A 19161-nucleotide genomic window follows, 5' to 3' on the forward strand; every position below is an offset into this window, starting at 1 on the left:
CAAACCACACAGCACAGATCTGGGAATAAACTTTCCAGGATGCCCTCTAGGGGCTGGAGAGAGGCCTCAGTGGTTAAGAATATCGGCTGCTCTTGCCAAGGACCCAGGCTTTATTCCCAGCACACACATGGTGGCTCACAACCATCTGTAACTCCAGTCTCCAGGGATTTGAAACCCTCTTCTGGTCTCCATGGGTAGGGCACACATAGGGTACACAGATATACATTTAGGAATGTGTGTGTGTGTATGTGTGTGTATCATACATCATATATGATATGTTCCTTCTATCATATATATATATGCTATAGATGACATATATTATGTATGTGTGTATATATGAACATATATATATATATTACATGTGTGCATACATACATGTATATATGCATATACACATACAGGCATATATACATGTATGTATATGTTATATATGTATGTGTTTATATGTGCACATATATGTATATGTGTACCTATATGTGTATGTACATATCTGTATGATATATATGTATATATAAGTGTCATATATACATACATCATATGTGTGTATATCATATGTGTGTATATATGCACATATATGTGCATGTGTATATACATATGTGTATACATCTATGTGTATATATAATATATACATGTATATTGTATATACATATACACACATATATTATACTCCCTGAAACTCACTTTTATTTGTCCCCAGCACCTGAGTGAGAAAAAGGATGGAACTCTGGGAATTATGCAATGTGGACCCACAGGGCTCCAGGGTTAGCCAGCCATGCTCTTTCTTTTCTTTTCCCTGGTATCATGAGTCCCTAGATCATGGCACCCCATCGTGCCTACACTGGGGAATTCTGCACAAGCTCTTCCAGAGAGAAGAGACTGGCCCAGCACACGGGACATGCCCCTTTCCCAATCAGGCAACCTTACGTTCTCACTCACCGATTTCCTAATCCTGGGCCTGCATTGCATGATGGTCTCCTCTTGAAGGGGGCTCATTCTCAAGCCCCGGGTCCTCACTGAGCACCACAGACATTCAATATAAAATGTATTGGGTTGCAAATAACAGACTCCATGAGGCTGAAGTAGAAGGAACTAAATGTTTCACTTACAAGAAGCTCAGACACTCAGCCATTTGAGGGTCCTTCTGTGTCTCTAGGGCATTTCCCTCCACAGTCGTAGCTAGGACCCTTCTCTGTGACCTTCAGAGACACGGAGAAGGCAAGCATAGAAAAAAAATCAGCCACACTCAGCTGGCCATGGTGCCATGAGAGCAAACAGGTCCTCAGACCACCACTCCCCTCTAGACAGAATCCTATAAGCATCCTGTCTGCCAAAGCTCTGCCCTGGACCATGTCTGAAAGAATAGAAAATGAGTGTTCTGTTTTTCTTTCAGCTCCTTTGGTGGACAGAGCAGGTACACCAGGGATGGGAGAGAGAGGCAACCCCAGCTCCAAAATCATCAGCCACACTAGAGAAAGAAGGGAGTGAGGTTTCTAGGTTAGAGGAGCTGGGTTTGCGACTAAAACTCTGCCCTCAACACAAAGCCACGGAACTTTGGGAAGGGGGAAACGCAACTACCACATATTTAGATGATTTTCTGACCTTAAAGAACCTACCATTGGCAGCAAAGATTTACAAAGCAGGCAGTGAATGAAGGTATCATTAAGCGGTTGGAAAATGTGTCCTCATAATTAACAGAGGAGACGCTTCCTAACTTAGGTAATGAAATCAAAGGCTCAGAGGAGCACAGATTTTATCCATATTATTGGGTGCCTCACCCTGTGGAAAGAAGATGGGTCGCAATAGCTGTCATTCCTCAGACACAGGCCCAATCCCAAGCACTGAGCCAGGCATTGCACATAAAGACAGTCACCCTTACTACCAAGTCTGCAAAGCAGGTGTGCTCACAACCATGGTGTGCTACAAACAACCATCTTGCTTTATCTGAGCTGTTTCCCAGGACACAGGACTTTGAGGCTAAGGAGAAAAGCAGTGAATTTCCAGAAACAGACTGACCCAAAATGAGGAAATGGAGACCTGGTGATGTCCAATGACTTGCCTAAGATGGCCCAATGACTTGCATAAGATAACCCAGTCCATGATGTCCAATGACTTCTCTGAGATAACCCAATCCATGATGTCCAATGACTTGCCTAAGATAACCCAGTTAGGTGCCACGTAGTACTGAGTGTTGATGGCTCCTGCCTGCCCTGGCTGTGTCCTGACTCCTCAACTTCCCCTTGGCAGGAGAATTCTCACTCCTTCCCTTCCCTTTTCTTCTACCCACACACAAAAGGCCTAGCAAGCCCACAGTAGAGGAACAGGCAACTAAACCAAGCCCAGCTCCCAGTGGCTGACTTGCATAGGTTTAAGGGGGTTGTGCTCGTAAGTACTAGTGGCTGTTTTGTTTTGACCCTTCGCAAAAGGCTGCCTCTTCCCTGGCCCCATCTCCAGGCCATTGATGTTGAGTACCCACAGAAGGTTGCTCAGCCTCAGCTGGGTATTACCTTAGAACACTCTGAAGCTACGCCCAATTACAGCAGAATTTCTAGGAGTGGCCTGGATGGAGAGGGTTGGGGGCTATTTTGTTTTGTGGTCTTAGCTTTTCTTATCTGCAATAGATTGCTTAAACATTGCATATAAAGACCAATGGCTTTACATCTGTACCCACTCCTACCCCAGATCAAGCTAGAGACCTTGTTGTTCCTCAGCACACTTGATTCTGGGCCTGGGAGAATTTTAAATCCCCATAATCTAGCATACAATCAGGTTTGAACTGAACTGCCTTAAGGTTCATACCCCTTGTGGCCCTTAAAAAGGTCTGACAAGTCTTTGGAAATGGCTGAAGGTGCCTCTGGACAAAGATAAGGAATAAAGTCAAGCATAGGAAGTAATTCAGGAGGCTGAGGCTAGACCACAGGCACAGGGGAGAGAGGTGGGGGAGCCTGCAGTGTTCATGCCAAACACATCACACACACACACACACAGAGAGAGAGACACACACAGACACAGACAAACACACACATACACACACAGACACACACACACAGACACAGACACACAGACACAGACACACAGACACACACACACACACACACACACACACACACTGTAGGGGTCTTGAAGGCAGAGGCAGCATATTTCCAGGAACCAAGGAAAGCGTCTAACACAGGGAAAATAGTAAGTGGGGAAAAGACTAAAGGAGCCTGTAAGCAGGGAGTGAATGCCACACCACCCCACCCCCACCCCCCGAAGATTACACAGCTCCCTGGGAAGACTCCCATAGGCAACTTTCAGCCCTCTATGTACTTCCTGTCCCTTTTCTTTGACCTAAGAAGGATGCGTTCAGGAAATTGTGGATTCTGGGTCTTGTTCACTAGCAGAGTTCAAACCTGGAGGTGCAGAAGTGGCAGCCATGACTGGTGGCATAATCTGGTGTGTTGAAAGCTAATGTCAACTGCTAAATGAAATGAGCAGAGCCAGGCATCTCAATGTTAGTATGCTTGCTTGTGTGTGTGTGTGTGTCTGTGTATCTGTGTGTGTGTGTCTGTGTCTGTGTGTGTGTGTGTCTGTGTGTGTGTGTCTGTGTGTCTGTGTATCTGTGTGTCTGTATGTGTGTGTTGGGCTGTGGGGGGCAAAAACCAGCTGAGGACTTGGAGAAATTTATGTCGTAACTAGCAAAAGGCCAGAGACATTTGGAAATGATCCATGTTACCAGAACATTGAGCTGCCCTGGGTCACCAGGGGAGGCTTTAAAAAAAAAAGTATATATATATATATATATACATATATATATATATATATATGTATATATATATATATATATATATCTTGGGAGTTTGAAAAATATGTGTTTTGCCTGGAAGGCAGTTAAAAGGGCTTTTCTGTGTCAGCAGGCTCCAATCATTTATACATTTTTTCCTGCCCACATATTTTATTCATAATGACTATTTTATTCTACTTTATTATGTCGAGTTGGTGTTGGACATTTCTTTGTTTCTCTTAGAAAACAACCCATTATCTGGATGAGTCACGTGACTCCAGTTAAACTCTAGCACATTGGGGGGCATAAGGTTAAAACTGACTCTCCCCTCTGAGCTGCTGGGAAGGCTTTGGAGTTTGGGGTTAATATTTATTCTTGTATTTTCCCAAGTGGGAGGTGGGGAAGGGGTGTGGTTTGAACAACGGCAGACAATCAGGGGCACAAGGCTGACACCATTCAGGCTCTTTGTAGGAATGGAGAGCTATAGTTGTTCACCAGCAGGCCTAGCTAAGCTGTGAGCCCGTATTGTCTCTTCCTCTCTTGCGTCAAGAATAGCCATTGTGCCTGTGTGAGTCTGAGCTGCTCTGACTCTCAAAGCTGTTAGAGGATCGGGGACATGTGGACCCTCCTGACCTGGATTCTTTTCACCTGAGAACAGTTTGCTCGTTATTATGGAGTGTGTAGTCCTACCTATTATCCTCTGTGAGATACTAAAACCTTAAACCCAGGGGACAAAAGTGGGGAAAAGCTCAGAGGTACCCAGAAAATATAAATGCTAGCAGCTCCTTCCTATGGTTGGCCATGTTCTGTGGGTGTTAGCTAATGACAGGCACTGGGAGATCCTGAGGTCTACTGCCCTTCACCGCAACACCTCCCAAATGTGACTTAAAATAAAATGTCCCCATGCCTTTCCACACCTGGTTTCAGCAGTGGAAGCTGTTGGGGGATCTTGTGAAACTTTCAGGAGGTAGAACTTCTGGAGGAAGCTCTTGCTGAGGGAGAGATCTGAGTGTTTACAGCCTGCCCTGTTTCCTGTCTTCTTCACTGCTGGCTCTCCAGTCCCTCTCCACCACGATGGACTGGGTCCACTGAGACTGTGAGCCAGAGTCAATCCTTCCTCCCTTAAGTTACTTCTTGTTGGGTATTGGGTCACAGCAATAAGAGAAATGATTTTACGCACCACGGGGTTTTATTTTTTTCCTCCACCCTGAATGCTTTAAAAACACAAGTACCTAAAGAACAGAGAATGCAGCCAGGGTGGGTTCGGGAGACAAGAGACCTGACCAATAGGTCATATAGGCCACGTTTTCACTTTATTGATAGGGGAAGGGAGAGAGGTGCTGTGGTCTCGGGGGACCTTGGAGAACCAGATTGGAACCCAAAGACCCAGGACAAATACATTCTCTGCTTAGAACTCAGTTCCCCTGTGGGAAATTTGACCAGATGAGAGAGTCATGGTCAATGTTAGACCTTGAAGTGCTCCTAGATTTATCGTCCAGTTCTGCTGACTGTTTATCTGTTACAGGGCAGTGAATTTCCCTATACTTAGGGTTCACTTTGAACGCCATGTATCTCACATGTGTTCCATCATCTGAGACAGCTCTTCTAGCTCAGGGATTGGAAATGTTGCAGTCTAGGTGTCAGCCAGGGCTTTAGATGACTCCCTGATGCTCTGAGACTCAGGCTCTGGCTTCTTTCTGGCCACTCACAGGTGGCTGGTCTCAGCTCCCAGAGAGGACCCAGGACCACATCTCCAACATGCAATGTCTCAAACCCAACTATTCACTTCCAAGAGCAGCAAGAGAAAGTCTCCTAAAAGATGGAGATAGAATCGCTGTGTCTATCATGGTCACTGAAGTGAGTCACAAGCCAGGCAAGATGGTGCACACCGGTAATACCGGCACTCTGGGGGCTCAGGAGGGATAGCCATCTGCTTGAGGCCAGCCTGGGCTACATGACAAGAACCTGTCTAAAGAAATAAGGTCAAGTTCCAGGTCCCATTTGTGACTGTACAAGGACACAAAGCCTGGGGAAAGAATACAGTCCTCTAAGAGTCTGGATACTGCAATATGCATGTTTTGATTTTGCTGGAATGATTTTTGAAGCAACATTCATGTTGTGATAAGCTAGAACCAGAGCTCATAACACAGAACAAAACTGCATGTCATAAGTACAAGCCTCTGAGCAGAAGAGAATTGCCCAGAGTCAGAATTACCATTAAAAATCCCCTAAGCCATCCATAAAATACACTGTGTGTTATTGTGTCATGTACCACCTTGAGTTGTAATTCATACAAATATTGATGTATTAAAAACCTTTCAGCCAGATTTGGGGAACAGCTATACTCAAAATCTGAGTATTTTACCCATTCCTTCTTAATATTATCTGTATGATAAATGAATGTAGATTGTTAAAAATGTTAAAAACATCCTTCAGGCCTTGAGACAGAGTTCCCTTCTGGTTTTGAAAAGTATGCATCCAGGGATGGAGAAATAGTTCAGCAGTTAAAAGGGCTTGCTGCTGCTCTTCCAGAGGACAGAGTTCCAGTCCCAGCACCTACGTCAGATGGCTCACAAACACCTGGAATTCCAACTTGGGGTTGTGGGGGATGGCGGGCATTGCCCTATTCTGGCCTATGGGTACTGCACATACATTGTATACAGACAGACAGTGGTATATACACATAAATGAAAAATAAAACAGAGTATGCATCAAGAATCCTTATGAGGTGTTAATGAGCTTATACTGTTATAAGGGTTGAGAGAGGCAATGCCCATGAGACACATTGGCCTTCAGCCTGGTACAGAGGAAGGGGCACAATAAACGTTTGCATAAGTTGTTGAGAAGAGTCTCATGTGAGCCAGGCTGGCCTTGAACTCCCTTTGTGGAGGACAGTGACCTTGAACTTCTGATCCTCTTACCTCTGCCTCCTAGTGCTGTGATTACAGACATCCACTCCATGCCTGTTTTATGAACCATGAAGCTCAAACTCAGAGCTCTGTGGATACTAGGCAAAGCCCTCTCCTGACTGAGCTCCAGCCCCAGCTGCTGTACTGCAGATGTGGAATGAGCTCCTTGGTTAGATCCCCAGATACAAGCCCAGTGTCTTTCACAGAGCTGGGCCGTGTGAGTTCTGCTTGGCTGTGTCGGCCTTGCCTCTTACAAGCTGTCTATCTCTACACTGTAGGTGCAACTCCACTGGAATGCCAAGCCCAGCGCCTAGCCTGGGAATAAGTAAGCTGTGGGGACAGCAATAGCATATCCCCCACCTATAAGAAGAGTGTGGTGAAACACCCTGCACACTCCCAGGTTCTGGGACACTTGAACACTGTCGCACTGGCTGTCTCACATGCATGCTAACATGCTCCTTTTAGGTCATATGGGCCACCAGAATGTCCGCCCTTTAAAAATAGGCACTTAAAACCTAAAGGTGCAAAATGCACTGTCTGTCCTCTACAGAGATTAGAAGCCTAGGCTGTGGAGGTGGCTCAGTTGATGAAGGGAGGGCTTGCCTCAAAAGCACAGGGAGCCAAGTTTACTCTCCAGAATCCAAGAGAGAGAGAGAGAGAGAGAGAGAGAGAATGGAAGTGCACACTTGTAATCCAGCACCAGAGAGGCAGAAACAGAATTCCTGAGGCTCACTGGTCAGACAGTCTGCAAATCTGTGAGACCCAGGATAAATGAGAGAGACCATGCCTCAAGAAACAAGGTAGCCGGTACCTTTAGAATGACTTCTAAAGTAGGCCTCTGCTCTCTCTCTCTCTCTCTCTCTCTCTCACACACACACACACACTCATACACACACACTCACACACACACACTTATATACACATAGGTGTACACACACACATGAAAGAACTAAGAGTCTAAGTCTAGTGTCAAATATTCAGAAACTGGAGCAGCAAAGGAAGGCAAGTCACGATGAGACAAGCCAACAGAAGACACCAGAGAATGTTCTGGAAGAGGGAGCCATAATGAACTGTCATTGTCTCCCTCTAGAAGAATTCAAATCTGGATACCTCTCAAAACACCATGTAGATGAAGTGTAACCGCCTGGCAGCTGGATTCTGCCAACACTCACATCTTTCCAAGTTCTTAAGGGCCTGCAGGTGGCAAAGTCAGTTTCTATTGTCTCCAAAATCCTTTTGAAAAAAAAAAAAAGGAAAATACTGTTAGCGTGTATGGAAACAAGACAGCAGATGTTGGCCCATGCATATTAAATCATTAAAGATTTGAGATAATAAAGCACTCCTTCTGGAGCTTATAACCACAAAGCTCTGTTCAGGGTTACCAGGAGGTGAGGTTTTTATCTCTGTGTACCATCCGTGGGGGGTTCTTTCTCTGCAGCTCTCACTACTGTTATCCCATCTGCTTAGACGAGAAATACAAATGTGGAATATCATTTCATCTGCACACATTCAAAATGCAATGTCCAAATATTATGCTGTTGGAAAAGAGACACCTGTCCAAAAAACTTCCCAGGGAGGTTTTGGAGAGCGCACTTAAGCTCAGAGCTGCGCACAAGTGAGGCTCGTTTTTCATCTGGTGGAAGGCTTCATGCTAGCCAGGACTTGGAACACAAGCGGGTCATCCTGGGGATAGAGCGATGGCTCACTTATCTGACGCCAACTGCTCCACGCTGGTGCGTCTCCACGTCACTGAAGCTGAGCCCTTGAGCATCATATGTATTTCGTTTAGCCATTTGGCACAGCGATGTTTCTGTGTGTTCTTTACGCAGGCCTTGCCTTTTAAAACAGAGATTGAGAAACATTTAATCTCTGCTTTCCGCTCGGGGGTCATCATCACGAGCATCAAACATTGGGTTGTTCTGTCCTGCCAAGCAGTGCTTGCCTTGTGGTCCCCACAGTGTGAACAGGGCTGGCTGACTTCATCTGACAGGAGCTGTGGGCCCACGTGCTTTTAAAGTTGTGGGTGCCGGTTTTTCATGTCATCCTTTAGAGTTCTCGTTGTAGCTGATCCTCCTTTGGCTCCCTGCCTCCTTTATCTCTGTGTGTGTGTGTGTGTGTGTGTGTGTGAGTGTACTTGTGCACGTGGAGAACACAACTCGACACTGAGTGTCTTCCTCAGTCACTCACTACCATTTTTTAGACTGAGACACTTGATCAACCTAGAACTCACCAATCCATCTAGCCAGGCTGGCCAGAGAGTCTGTCCCTGCCCTCCAAGTTCTGGCTGCCCAAATCTAGCTTTTTTAGGTAGATGCTGAGATCTGAACCCAGATTCTTATATGCTGTAGCAAATACTTTGTCTGCAGAGCCATCTTTCTATCATCTTGTTGTTGTTGTTGTTGTTGTTGAATGTTACAGGACATTCAGCACATCATACCTTTTATAAGCACATAACTTTTACCTCCAAAGTTGTTATTCTATTTTTCAACATATTTATTATTATTATTATTATTAGTGTGTGTGTTTGAGGTGCCATGGGAGTTAGAAGAATCAGATCCCTTACAGAGATGGATTTGCAGGCAGTTGTGCTGGGAACTGAAAACTCAGGTCCTCTATAAGGATGTAGTCCTAACCACTGAGCTGTCCCTCCAGTTTCTGTGTAATCTTTCTTTGTCAAGATAAATGGGCTGTGTCCTGTTCTCTGTCCCCATCTAAGGAGGGAAGCAAAGATGGCATTGTCTAAGACCCACTAAGGATATTCCAGCCCATAGGGTGCTATCCATTTTTGAGCTATGAGACATACCAGTTAAGACTGCAGACACACGCAGGCAGGCTTTGGTCCTGAGTGAGTGCCCTCTGCCCTCTCTCACGGGAGCAGAGTGATGGGCTGGGTGTTATCCCATCTGTTCGTCCGTTTCCAACTTTAGTCTACATAGTGAAGCTGCCACACAAGTGACCGTTGTGTAACTCAAACACCACTTCCTCTCAGTAAACCATGGCTGAACAACAACTCAGCTGAAAACTTGGCAGTTTAGACAACGATCAATCGTTGGATCTGCAGGCCGGGAATTCCAGGTTCTAAGCAGTTCTGTTTGACGCAGCACAGCCGGAAGATGTTCCCTTGGCTGCACTTAGCTGCAGATGGACTGAGAGGTTGAGGAAGATGCTGTCTTGTATATCAGATAGCTTGATGCTTCTCCACTAATTCCTCTTCTTCCACTTGGACTCAGTGCATAAGGAGCTCATCTCCCCTTTGGTACAGTGCGATGGCCGTTTCCTTACAGAAAAGTCTGCGTGTGCGGATTTCTGAGTTCGAGGCCAGCCTGGTCTACAAGGTGAGTTCTAGGACAGCCAGGGCTATATAGAGAAACCCTGTCTCGAAAAACAAACAAACAAACAAACAAAAACCAACAAACAACAACAACAAAACAAAACAAAAAAAGAAAAGTCTGTGTGTCAGAATTGGCACCATTATCACTTCTGCCAGTTTGTATGGTGTGCATGTGTGCATGTATGTGTGTGGTATGGTGTCTGTGTATGTGTGTATAAAAGGTGGGTGTGTGTCCATGTGTGATCTGCTCTGTGTGTGTGTGTGTGTGTGTGTGTGTGTGTGTGTGTGTGTGTGTGCATGTGTGTAAGGGATGGGTGTGGATGTAGGTGTATGCATATTCATGCAGATAAGTACATTTGTACATGTGGAGGCCACACATTGGTGTCAGGCGTCTTCCTCAATTGCTCTTTACCACATTTTTATGAGACAGGGTCTCTCACTCAGCCTGGTAGTAGCTGGTCAGTGAGATCCAGGCATTTTCTTGTCTCCACCTCCTCTGCAGCACTTGGGTTGCAGGAGCACGCTGCCACACCTAGCTTTTACATGTGTGCTGGGGGTTTAAACTCGGGGCCACCTCCCCAGGCCCATTGCTGAGGCATTGCACTGATGAGGTCTCAACTCCGATTCTCGAGAGAAGGAGAAGCAGACTGCACTTGCTAGTGGAGCTTTCACACACAGGAGAGGACATAGGTTAGGCCACTACAACCCTCACTCCATCTTCAAGCTGTACTTGAAGAACCAGTGGTTTTCCGTTTTATATGAAAGTGTCAATTAGTTGGGCTAGCAAGATGGCTCAGTGGTTAAGAGCACCAACTGTTCTTATGAAGGTCCTGAGTTCAAATCCCAGCAACCACATGGTGGCTCACAGCCATCTGTAATGACATCTGACGCCCTCTACTGGTGTGTCTGAAGACAGATACAGTGTAGTTACATATAAATAATAAATAAATTTTAAAAAAAAGAAAGTGTCAATTAGATATGCTCTGTCTAACTGTCCTCCTGAGAGGAATGGTGAGAGGAAGGCTGGAGAGGTGGCTCAGAGGTTGAGAGCACTGGCTGCTCTTGCTGAGGACCCAGCTTCAGTTCCCAGCACCCACAAGGCAGCTCACAATTGTCTATAACTCAGATCTGATGCCCTCTTCTGGCCTCTTTGAGCACCAAACAGTTGGTATGCACACATTCACACAGAAAAAAAAAAAAATCCGAGGGCACATAAGATGAATAAATCTACTAGAAAAAATTTAAAGCAGCACAGATTAGGTAATTAGCACAATTATTCTAGAAAAGAATGAAATATAAATCTACACTTTTAATTAGATCTTTCCTTTGGAACAGATCCAAATCTGTATTTTTCTCTTGTGGACACAGAGCTGAGAGCCCAGGTCGCTTCAGTACTTGATGCGCCAGACTCGGAGCCTCTGGAAGGAGCATTGCCCCCCCTCCCCCTCAAACTTGCCTCTGCTTGTTGTTCTAACACCATGCAAGCCTGCCCAGCCAAGTTAAACAACCAGATTCTTGTTGTTGTTGTTGTTGTCTACCACATAGTGATAGTGCGACTTTCCTTTTTAAAAACATTTTTATTCATTCTTTAAGAATTTCATACAATGTACTTTGATTATATTCATTCCCAACTTCTCCCCCACAATCCGTTCCCTCCTCCCTACCTCCCAACCTGGGTCCTCTTTGTTTCTTTTTTTTTTTTAAATAACTATTGACTCCATTCTGTGCCCCATATACTCCTGGATATGGTCATCCAGTGAAGGGGCTCATATGCCAGGGACCCCCCAGCCCTCATAGTTTGGAGGGTCAAAGTATCTGTGAACTAGAAATGTGCAAGCAATGACTTGTGGGTAACTTGGCAGCAACTTCAGTGTAGCATTCCATGGAGAAGCAGGCTCATTCTGTTAGGGTATGGGGTGAAAGGACAGAAAACTGTCCTAGAGGGGATTTATTTAACTTTGTTTTTAGAGGTGATAGATTTGTGGGCCAGAAAGATGGTTTAACAGGTAAAGGCACTGTTGGCCTAGACTGATGGCTTAAGTTCAGTCCTTAAGACCCACATGGTAAAGGAGAGAACACAAGCTGTCCTCTGACCTTCACATATGTGCTGTGATCACACCACACACACACACACACACACACCTACAGTGATAACACAATGCACTGTCTAATGACTCATAATGTTCCCTTTTCTTTTATAACCCCCAAGCAGTGTGGGTAATAAGAGTAGCTACATGTCTTATCAGCTTCATTGGGTTTTAAGCTTTGCTAGGCAGGAATCATGAGACACCTGAGTATATCACATACCCCGAGACTGCTCCATAAATGTTTGTCAAAAACAATAATAGGTTGAGTTCTTGCCACGCGGTAGGCATTTCTCTGTAGTGTTAAGGCCAGTCTCTCCATCGTCCTCGGTAAGCATGATAAAGGCACTGTGTTGATCCTGCTTCACACATGGAGACACAGAAAGTTGCCCATCTTGACAAGAGCCATGCACTAACAAGTGTCTTTGGTCCCAAAGCCAGCTCTAATCTTGTCTCTGTTGCAGGAGTGAACAGAACATAGATGATAGCCTATGTATATAGTGCTCGTTGCATAAAGGTATCCTCATATCCAAAGGCGCTCTTTTAAAAGCCCAAATTAAATATTCCACAAGATAAGAAAACTAAACTCCACCTCGAATGTTCCTCCACGACTCTGTGTCAACACAAAGCCATGCCTGCTAACTCTCGGATGCTGACATTCTAGTTGTTAACACCAGGCTAACGAGCCATTTGGTCCCCACAGGGGGAAAAAAAAACAAAACAGTTTTCTGTCTAAGTCTCAACAGAAAAAGTTTGCTGATCTGGATTCTATTCTTTATCTTCTTAATGTGAACATGTGTGTGCACCTGCACATATGTGTTTGTAAAGACTGGACAGCAGCCTTTGGTGTCATCCTCAGAGACAACATCCATCTACTTTCCTTGAGAAGAGGCCTCTCATTGGCAGGAAGCTCATCAGTTAGACTAGACTTGCTGACTAGAGAGGCTCCACTGATCCTGCGTTCTCCATCCCTCAGGGCCAGGATCACAAGCAAACCACCACACTTGCCATTCTCAGATGGGCTCTGGGAATCCAATGGACGTCCCTGTGCTAGCGTGGCAACTGCTTTGCCAACTGAGCCACCTTCCCGGCCCTGGGTTGTCTTTTTCATGATGCGAGATTCGAGGAAAACTGGCTCCGGGTGCAAGCATCGCAACTAAATTGTTCTTTTTTTTTTTTTGTTTTCCAAATAACACCTCATTTCAATAAGCTGTCTCCAGTACTCCCCATTAAAACCTCAGTGTACAGGCTCAGTGTCGGCTTCAAGGCTTCAAGTTGGTGCCTCTCAGGAAGCAAATACCCCTGAGAACAGAGGCTCGTTATTTGGTTAATAACAGTGGCAGAAAGCAGCGCGCTGTTTAGCGGAAAGCAATGGTCCAAGAAAAGGCCACTGATATTCCCAAATGCAGTGATGTCTCATTTTCCAGGCTAATTTCCCAGCATGAAAGATCCTAAGCACCAGGGCTGAAAAGGTTTCAGCCACACTGAATTCCCTGGTTTGGGACAAAAGATGTTGGGGTGGGGTGGGGGTGAAGGAAGGAATCCTACTCATCTTATTCCCTGGTCCCCAAAGAATCGAAAATAAGGATTAAAATGGTCACCTTCACCTGGAAAAGTGGGGGGTGACAGTGTTGAGTCCTTTTAAATATGTGTGAACCATAGAGAGCTCACAGACAAAGGTACGGACCTCTCTGGACTCTGATGACCACAGATAGCAGCCTGTCTGTGCCCAAGGCTGTGGTAGAAGGGTCATGACACACTCTAAATGAAGGTGTTGGTGGTTCAGGAAGAAGCAGCAAGCCTGTCTCCCCTTTCCCAGCCCAGAAGCATTTCACATTAAAGACGTTTGAGTCAGTCAGACTTCTGAAGAGCCGCTTTGACGTCAGAACGCCAGCGTTGAGTCTAGCAGCCATGTGCTCAGAAGTGAGATTACAAATCCTCACAACATGTGTGGGTTTTCCCTACGGAGGATGTTGGAGTAACTCCTACCCAAGGCCTGTTTCCCAAGGCAATGTAGATTTTCTTACACACGCGCTCTTCACTGAGCAAGGGGGAAGCATCGATCACAAACACTGAAGCAAAGTGTGTATGCATTCAGTTGACCGGACTTCTGTTCTGCCAAGTGGAGAGCTTGTTTTTGGGGTGGGGTTTGGGGAACCCCTCTGAAGCATGGTGGGGACAATGTCTCCAGCTGTGAGAGGTCTGCCAGGAGTGAAGGATGCCTGGTGACAGGGACTCTCACCTTGTGTCTTTGGTCTTGTTTTTTTAAAGAGCACAGGACTTGAGAAGTCAAGCCCAGCCAGTGCTTGTAAACCAATGGCCAAATGACTAAGCCAACCAGAAGACAGGAAGAGGCTAACCAGGGTTCAGAGAAGAGTAAACAGTTAACCCAGGCAGAGAGGTTGGGTACCAACAAGAGAGGGGCTGGGATGTAATCAAGGCCTTGAAGGATGTGTAAAGTTCAGAGGGTGGAGAAAGACAAGCCTGTCTCAGAACCATCCCCTTGGGAGCTGGGAGATGACGCAGTGAGGAAAGAGTTTGCCATGCAAGTGTGAGAACCTGAACAGAGCCCAAACACCCACATTTAAAGCTATAAAAAAAATCATTAAAAGGGAAAAAAGCCAGGCCTGGAAGTGTGGGTCCACAGCCCTAGCACTGAAGAAGTGAAGCCTGGAGGATCCCGGGGCTTGCAGGCCAGCTGAACTAGTGAGCTTCCAGTTCAGTGAGATACCCTGTTTCAAAAACTAAAACAGAACAGCTGAGAGAGACACCCTCTGCCACACATGCATATGTACACACAGGCACACTCACATACACACTCACTTCTGGGGTATAGAGCCTTATGATTCAGCCCCCCAAGGCTTTCCACAAATCTCCGGTTTTTCTGGAACTCACAGAGCAGACACCACCCAGAATTTCCCAAAGCGTCCCTCAGTAGCATTGCTGTTGCTGCTCAGGGCTTCCAGTCATGGTAGGGTCTACAGGGGTCCAATGGGTGGCAGCAGATGAATCCCGAACCTCCTTGGGACACCACAGTTGGCAGCCTAGACAAGAACAGTCACAGTTCTCCTGAGAACAGAAAGGAAGAGCTGCAGGGTGCAGGCTGCAAGGGCTGAGGTCTGACCAGTCACAGGGGTCAGAAGGCTTCAGCTCTGGACAATCACCCATTCATTTATGTACCTGACATTTCCCGAACATTTTTTACATTCTACGCATTACAGGATGGCCAAATAAAAAAGTTCCCTTGTACAATTTATAGCACAAAGATTGAGAATCGATAGCTTTGTTTATTTGGTGCTTACTACGGGCCAGGGATGTCCAGTACTTTGCATTGATTACAACACTTAAGTAATATGAGGCCAAACCCAGCTTTTCAGCATTGCTGGCCTGTGTTGTCATCTACAAGTTCAGCCTCACCAACTGCAAATTATACAACAAAAACCTCCCAAAATCGGGCTGGTGAGATGGCTCAGCGGGTAAGAGCACTGACTGCTCTTTCAAAGGTCCTGAGTTCAAATCCCAGCAACCACATAGTGGCTCACAACCACCCGTAATGAGATCTGACGCCCTCTTCTGGTGTGTCTGAAGACAGCTACAGTGTACTTACATATAATAATAAATAAATCTTTGAAAAAAAAAAAAACCTCCCAAAACCTCCATAAGTTTTAAACAACTTTACAATATTGTACTGGGCACATCTGTAGTCTTCCTCGGGCACATGTAGCCCATAAGCTGTACCAAAAAATAATCTCTAAGCTACAACTGCACTCCCCAGGAAACAGGCCCAGAGACTTGAGGCAAGAGTTCCAACTGGGATAGAGAGCCCTAGCATTTGGCCTCAGCGATAAGATTGTCTCCCAGAGCTTAGGAAAGGGTCATCATCCATGAAGTTCACTCTGAAAGGGGACATCTGAGTAGCACATAGATGACGAGGACCTAGCCATGGCAGGATCTGAGAGAGGCACTCTGAGGAGATTGCAAAGCTGAGGCTCTGTGGAGGGCTCCGAAGTTTACAAGAGTAAGCTGGGGTTGACAGTCCTGACAATCAGGGACAACCATAGACTGTGTGACAGAAGTAAATAGGTCTACAATGATGGGGTTTTTCTAAGATGAACATTTGAATTCTTGGGACTGATAAGTGGGTTTGGGTGTCCTTGGAAGAATCAGAGGACATGTGGAGTGCAGTGTGTCATGGGGAATATTTGAAATTGAGGAAGTCATGGATGGAAACCCAGAACTGGGATAATGTCCACGCAGTGGTTAGGGCTAAAATGGAGGATACACTTGAGCCGTGTTCTCCCACACAGGATCTATGCCACCATAGACTCCACTAGTCCTGCTCACACACTGAGTTTCCCTCTGTTGTGTAGAACCCATGAGTCACCAATCAATCTCTCCTTCCAAGAAAGCATCCCAGCACACATTCTGAGATGTCGAGGGACTCTTGGGTCCCAGGGTGGCTGCTATACTAGAAAATACCAAATTCATGGTCCAGAACTTACCAAGAAAACCTGCCAAGAATGGTCAAGGGCTGTCTCCTAGAGACATACTTCTAGCCCTGTGATTGGCTGTTTTTTCCATCATTCATTGTATGGTAATGACTGACCTGGGGCTCGGGGAGGTATAGGGAGATAGATCAGAAGGAAAGCATTCCTCACACAAGCCTGGGGACCAGGATTCAGATCTCCAGGACTCACAGGACACAGCAGCTCACACCTCTGATCCCAGCATTCCTATGAGGAGATGGGAGGTACAGAGAGGAGAATCTCCAGCTGCTCAAACATCATCAAACCCAGTGAGCACGAAGCAGACAGTGGGGAAACCCTGTCTCAGACAATGTGGAAGGCCACCACTAACACCCAGTGTCATTCTCCACGGCAGATAGATAAGCACCCTACACACACACATGTACATATGTGCATTTATACACACACACTCATACCACACACACACACACACCACACACTCATACACATACATGCACACACATACACACACCACACACACCACATACACACACACACACTCACACACACACCACACACAAACACACATACTCACACACATACATACACATTCACATACTAACACCACACACATACTCACACTCAAACCACACAAACACTCACACACATACACACACACACTCACACACACATACACACTCACACCACACACATACACATACTCACACTCACACCACACACATACACACACACATATGCAGAGGGAGATTTTTAAAAAAATGTTTTCTGAGTACAGAATCAGCATTAAATAGTCATCAGAGAAACTCCGTGCTAAGAACCTTAGAACCTAGTTCAAAGAAAGAAAATAGACAAGAGGGTCAGGGTATGATAGGGCTTTGAATGGAAAGATGCAAACAGGATGGCTACAGAGCCATTGCTCTCTGCGACCCCCAGCAGTAAAGAGTGGTCAGTTTGCCAAATACATCAGTGACCAACACTCCAAGGCCAGGGTGAACCTGGCTTTCAAGGGACAGAGAGACACTAAGGCCACAACTCCGGGAAGTTAAAAACAAGTGGAGGAGTCAGTCTGAGATCTGAACTCCACGATGAGCAGGAAGTAACATGGAGCACCTCGGGGCTTCTCAAGAAGAGGCCATGGTGAGACAGAGGCAGAGCCGAGACAGCACGCTATCTCAGAGGCCGGCACCGCTGTGACCAGGAAGTTCACCAGCTCATACCACTGAGTTGCCAGGAATTAGCCGTAACTCCCAACATGCTCCATCTATGCTGTCTTAGGAGAAATCTATGTAAACATGCAGCGGCGTATAAATGGCTGGCAGTGAGGGGGTCCTTCTCAGACTTATTCCATAATAGAGCGACTGTGACTTAGCTCTTTGACAATAATGCTGCATGTCAAACCATAACAAAAATAGTGAGCTGTCCCCAGCTCCTGTGTCTTGGCTAATTGATCATTCACAAGCCATTCACAATTGATCATTCCCTATATAGTGTCTGTGGTGAGGGATTTCATCTCTAACTTAACATTTTTCATTCCGATGGTTAAGAAGGTTGACCGTGGCATGGGCCCTTTTATCCTTGGCTGCCAGGAAACTCCTGTCGAAAGCTAGTGATTAATCACAGCAACCATTTCATGGACGTTAAGATACTTGCTTTTCCTTCCATTTATCTTTTTTATGGTTTCCTTTTTACATCATTTTCAATCATTTCATTGCTGGATGCACGCTGTCAATTAGGAAAATGTTGTGCTTTTAAAATAACCCTAGTTTGCCTTTGGAAATTCTGCATTCATCGGTGGTGGGTGGGACTAGTCGGAGAGTAGGCAGATCAATGGACTGAAGTTAATGGTTTCTATAAAATGGGATGGTTCAGAACTTTAGCCAGGAACTGATCACCCTGGCAAGTACTGTTTCTGTAAGGAAGGCAGCTTGTACCATAAATCTGAGGTCTGACTCTTCTCATCCGAAGAGTTTTAGGCTCCACGTAAAACAGGGATGTTTCCTGTTATGTGGAGGCCTTGCCAAGGAGCCTCAACTTCTGTCTCCTTTCCTGCTGAACTTTAAAACCCTGAAAGGCAACTGTCTGCTGAGGCTGTTTTGTCTAGATCTGAGCGTGGGGCAGGAATCCAACCGCCTAAGCCTCAGCTCTCTGGCTCCAACTTACGACATTCTAGGAAGCGCCTTCACCATGCAGATGCTGTGAACAGCAGAAATAACTTTAAAATGTGTCCTCTCGGCTTCCTCGAAGGAGCATGGAGGGATGGGGGTGACTGAGGCAGGCCTGGGGTTTGTCTGTGTCTCTGTGACCAAATTCTGAAAACCATTCCTGGCCAAAGTGATCTCCAGGAAGGTGTTCTCCTCTACCGCCCTCCCCACTCCCCCACCTTTTTGATGACCCCACCCACCGGTGTCAGTGTTGTGATTCTGGCATCCAATGGCACAGATCACCATAACATCATAGGTGTTATTAACCAGAAAGTCATCTCCACGTGGAGTCCTCATAAACACCACCCGGAATCTAGACTGTTAAGGGGAAAATGACCTCAGGAAGGGAGGAGGGAGGCAGTCAGTCAGAAGGGAGGAGGGAGGCAGTC

The sequence above is a fragment of the Mus caroli genome, chromosome 2 (genome assembly GCF_900094665.2).
Source record: "Mus caroli chromosome 2, CAROLI_EIJ_v1.1, whole genome shotgun sequence".
NCBI classification, from domain to species: Eukaryota; Metazoa; Chordata; class Mammalia; order Rodentia; family Muridae; genus Mus; species Mus caroli.